This window comes from Salvelinus alpinus, chromosome 15, assembly GCF_045679555.1.
Source record: "Salvelinus alpinus chromosome 15, SLU_Salpinus.1, whole genome shotgun sequence".
Classification (NCBI taxonomy): Eukaryota; Metazoa; Chordata; class Actinopteri; order Salmoniformes; family Salmonidae; genus Salvelinus; species Salvelinus alpinus.
The window spans coordinates 34180071-34185057 of record NC_092100.1 but is presented as its reverse complement, the minus strand read 5'-3'; positions in this window follow the sequence as shown (position 1 = coordinate 34185057).

Genomic DNA, 4987 nt, shown 5'->3' with positions numbered 1-4987 from the left:
CAGACATACATTTGAAGTCGTAAGTTTACATACACCTTAGCCAAATACATTTAAACTCAGTTTTTCACAATTCCTGACATTTAATTCCAGTAAAAATTCCCTGTCTTAGGTCAGTTAGGATCACCACTTTATTTTAAGAATGTGAAATGTCAGAATAATTGTAGAGAGAATGATTTATTTCAGCTTTTATTTCTTTCATCACATTCCAAGTGGGTCAGAAGTTTACATACACTCAATTAGTATTTGGTAGCATTGCCTTTAAATTGTTTAACTTGGGTTAAACCTTTCGGGTAGCCTTCCACAAGCTTCCCACAATAAGTTGGGTGAATTTTGGCCCATTCCTTCTGACAGAGCTGGTGCAACTGGGTCAGGTTTACAGGCCTCCTTGCTCGCACACGCTTTTTCAGTTCTGCCCACAAATTTTATATGGGATTTAGGTCAGGGCTTTTTGATGGCCACTCCAATACCTTGACTTTGTTGTCCTTAAGCCATTTTGCCACAACTTTGGAAGTATGCTTGGGGTTATTGTCCATTTGGAAGACCCATTTGCGACCAAGCTTTAACTTCCTGACTGCTGTCTTGAGATCTTGCTTCAATATATCCACATAATTTTCCTGCCTCATGATTCAATCTATTTTGTGAAGTGCACCAGTCCCTCCTACAGCAAAGCACCCCCACAACATGATGCTGCCACCCCTGTGCTTCATGGTTGGGATGGTGTTCTTCGGCTTGCAAGGCTCCCCCTTTTTCCTCCAAACATAACAATGGTCATTATGGCCACTCCTACTCTGCAAACAAGAAACTAAACGTATCTCTGAAGCTCAGTCTTTTTATGTGTTTCAAAATGGCAGAAGCCATGGACTCGATCAGTTGTTCGATCTGTTTGGAGATACTAAAAGATCCAGTGACTATTCCCTGTGGACACAGCTACTGTATTGGCTGTATTAAAGGCTACTGGGATCAGGAAGATCAGAAGCTTGTCTGCAGCTGCTCCCAGTGCAGACAGGCCTTCAACCCAAGGCCTTTTCTGAACAGAAACACAGTTATGGCTGAAATGGTGAAAACACTGACAGAAAAAAATACGAAAAAGAAGACAAAACTCCAAGCTGCTCCTCCTGCTCAATGTTATGCTGGACCTGGAGATATTAAGTGTGACGTCTGCACTGGGAGAAAATTAAAAGCTGTCAAGTTCTGTCTGGTATGTCTGGCCTCTTACTGTGAGACACACCCCCAGCCTCACTATGAATCTCCTGCCTTTAAGAAGCACAAGCTGGTCAAAGCCTCCACACAACTACAGGAGAAGATCTGCTCTCATCATGACAAACTACTGGAGGTTTACTGCCGGACAGATCAGCAATGTTTCTGTTATCTGTGTATGTTGGATAAACATAAAGGCCATGATACAGTCTCTGCTGCAGCCGAAATAGCTGAAAAACAAATAAGAACCTTAATATGCTTGCTTAAATATTAAGAATTACAAAATAAAACAACGAATGGTCCCTATGTACCTTATTTGCATCTGAACAAGAACGAATTTCATGTATGAACTTGCAAAACAGAAAAACATACACAGAACACTACATACAGTTGAAGTCGGAAGTTTACATACACCTCTGCCAAATACATTTATTCACAATTCCTGACATTTAATCCTAGTAAAGATTCCCTGTCTTAGGTCAATTAGGCTCACCACTTTATTTTAAGAATGTGAAATGTCAGAATAATAGTAGAGAGAATTATTTATTTCAGCTTTTATTTCTTTCATCACATTCCCAGTGGGTCAGAAGTTTACATACACTCAATTAGTATTTGGTAGCATTGCCTTTAAATTGTTTAACTTGGGTCAAACGTTTCAGGTAGCCTTCCACAAGCTTCCCACAATAAGTTGGGTGAATTTTGGCCCATTCCTCCTGACAGAGCTGATGTAACGGAGTCAGGTTTGTAGGCCTCCTTGCTCGCACACGCTTTTTCAGTTCTGCCCACACATTTGCTATAGGATTGAGGTCAGGGCTTTGTGATGGCCACTCCAATACATTTACTGGGTTGTCCTTAAGCCATTTTGCCACAACTTTGGAAGTATGCTTGGGGCCATTGTCCATTTGGAAGACCCATTTGCGACCAAGCTTTAATTTCCTGACTGATGTCTATAGATGTTGCTTCAATATATCCACATAATTTTCCTGCCTCATGATGCTATCTATTTTGTGAAGTGCACCAGTCCCTCCTGCATCAAAGCACCTCCACAACATGATGCTGCCACCCCCGTGCTTCACGGTTGGGATGGTGTTCTTCGGCTTCAAGCCTCCCCCTTTTTCCTCCAAACACAGCGATGGTCATTATGGCCAAACAATTCTGTTTTTGTTTCATCAGACCAGAGGACATTTCTCCAGAAAGTACGATCTTTGTCCCCATGTGCAGTTGGAAACCGTAGTCTGGCTTTTTTATGGCGATTTTGGAGCAGTGGCTTCTTCCTTGCTGAGCGGCCTTTCAGGATATGTCGATATAGGACTCGTTTTACTGTGGATATAGATACTCTTGTACCTGTTTCCTCCAGCATCTTCACAAGGTCCGTTGCTGTTGTTCTGGGATTGATTTGCACTTTTCGCACCAAAGTACGTTCATCTCTAGGAGACAGAACGTGTCTCCTTCCTGAGCTGTATGACAGCTGCATGGTCCCATGGTGTTTATACTTGCGTACTATTGTTTGTACAGATGAATGTGGTACCTTCAGGCGTTTGGAATTTGCTCCCAAGGATGAACCAGACTTGCAGAGGTCTACAAAAAAATTGAGGTCTTGGCTAATTTCTTTAGATTTTCCCATGATTTCAAGCAAAGAGGCACTGAGTTTGAAGGTAGGTCTTGAAATACATCCACAGGTACACCTCCAATTGACTCAAATTATGTCAATTAGCCTATCATAAGCTTCTAAAGCCATGACATAATTTTCTGGCATTTTCCAAGCTGTTTAAAGGTACAGTCAACTTAGTGTATGTAAACTTCTGACCCACTGGAATTGTGATACAATGAATTATAAGTGAAATAATCTGTCTGTAAACAATTTTTGTAAAAATTACTTGTGTCATGCACAAAGTAGATGTCCTACGCGACTTGCCAAAACTATAGTTTGTTAACAAGAAATGTGTGGAGTGGTTGAAAAACAAGTTTTAATGACTCCAACATAAGTGTATGTAATCTTCCGACTTCAACTGTACTTATCCCTCCAGGCATGCTACCAGGGGTCTATTCACAGTCCCAAAATTCAAATTAAGTTAAAGCAACGCACAGGATTTATAGAGCCATGATCAAATGGAGCTCCCTGCCATCTCAAATCATTAAAGCAAACAGCTAAATTAACTTTTTTTTTTAAAACAGCCCCTCACAACACAACGCCTCTCCACTTACTGACCTAAATAACTTGTAAACCTAAGCATATGTACTGCTGTATGAATGTGGTATAGGGAAAATAAAATGTAAATTGTTGAGGTGGAAGCCACTACGTTTTGAGTGCGAACCCTTTACAACTTTTTGCTTGTCTGGAAACCATTAACTTGAAACTTTAGCGGGAGGAAACTACACGATTCAAGGTTGCTGAGCTCACGTTAGGGGATCATAGCGGGAGTGATACTTCGATGCAACTCCATATGCAAGAGATTACATGTTACCCCAGCATACCCATGTCAGGCAGGAACTGTAGCTATATTCACGCCAGGGGAATTTAGTGAAACAAAGTAGCTATATTCACGTCAGGGGAATTTAGCAAAACATTGTAGCTAATGTCAAGCGGAAGAACAAAGGACACGGATGATTCCTGAAGTTGTGAGATTCTCTCCGGTGTTTGCAGAACAACTGGTGCTGTTAAATTAGAATATCAGGATACCTGCTTATCCTGCTGAAAAAAACAGCATAGACCAGCCTTCGTTGTGTTTTTGCTGGTGACCAGCCTTCGTTGTGTTTTTGCTGGTGACCAGCCTTCGTTGTGTTTTTGCTGGTGACCAGCCTTCGTTGTGTTTTTGCTGGTGACCAGCCTTCGTTGTGTTTTTGCTGGTGACCAGCCTTCGTTGTGTTTTTGCTGGTGACCAGCCTTCGTTGTGTTTTTGCTGGTGACCAGCCTTCGTTGTGTTTTTGCTGGTGACCAGCCTTCGTTGTGTTTTTGCTGGTGACCAGCCTTCGTTGTGTTTTTGCTGGTGACCAGCCTTCGTTGTGTTTTTGCTGGTGACCAGCCTTTGTTGTGTTTTTGCTGGTGACCAGCCTTCGTTGTGTTTTTACTGGTGACCAGCCTTCGCTTTGTTTTTGCTGGTGACCAGCCTTCGTTGTGTTTTTACTGGTGACCAGCCTTCGCTTTGTTTTTGCTGGGTACCAGCCTTTATTGTGTTTTTGCTGGTGACCAGCCTTCGTTGTGTTTTTGCTGGTGACCAGCCTTCGCTGTGTTTTGAACACTGGTCACCAGCAAATGCTGGTCACCCACAAAACCAGCACCAATTCACATTTGCTGGCTTGCATACTGATGTCTAATGCCTTTTGGAATCCAGCCGCTGAGTGAGGATATCCAACAATTTGAACTTTTATTGACCCACAATCTGCATTCAGAATAACTGCCAGGGTTAGAAAAATGTGTAAATGAGACTACCAAACCATGGTAGTCGATAATGGTTGCAATAAGTCCAACTAACACACACTGTCTGTCTATTGTTGTGACTTAGATGAAGATATGCAGAAATCCAGGTAATTCCAAAGGGTTCACATACTTTTTCTTGACACTGTACATGTATTTATTTCCTTGTGCTGTACTTGTTTATTAATGTTATGTATTATCACAAATAGAACAATGAGCCAGATGTTTCACCAGATGTATAAATTTGAAGAATCCGGTTGGCATTTCCACTCATCACAAATATGGTGATGAGAGGAAGCCCAGTGGCTGACAGTGGGAGAAGGTGGAGCGAGATGGATTTTGTAGACATTCTGCACATTTTGTCATCCATGAAAC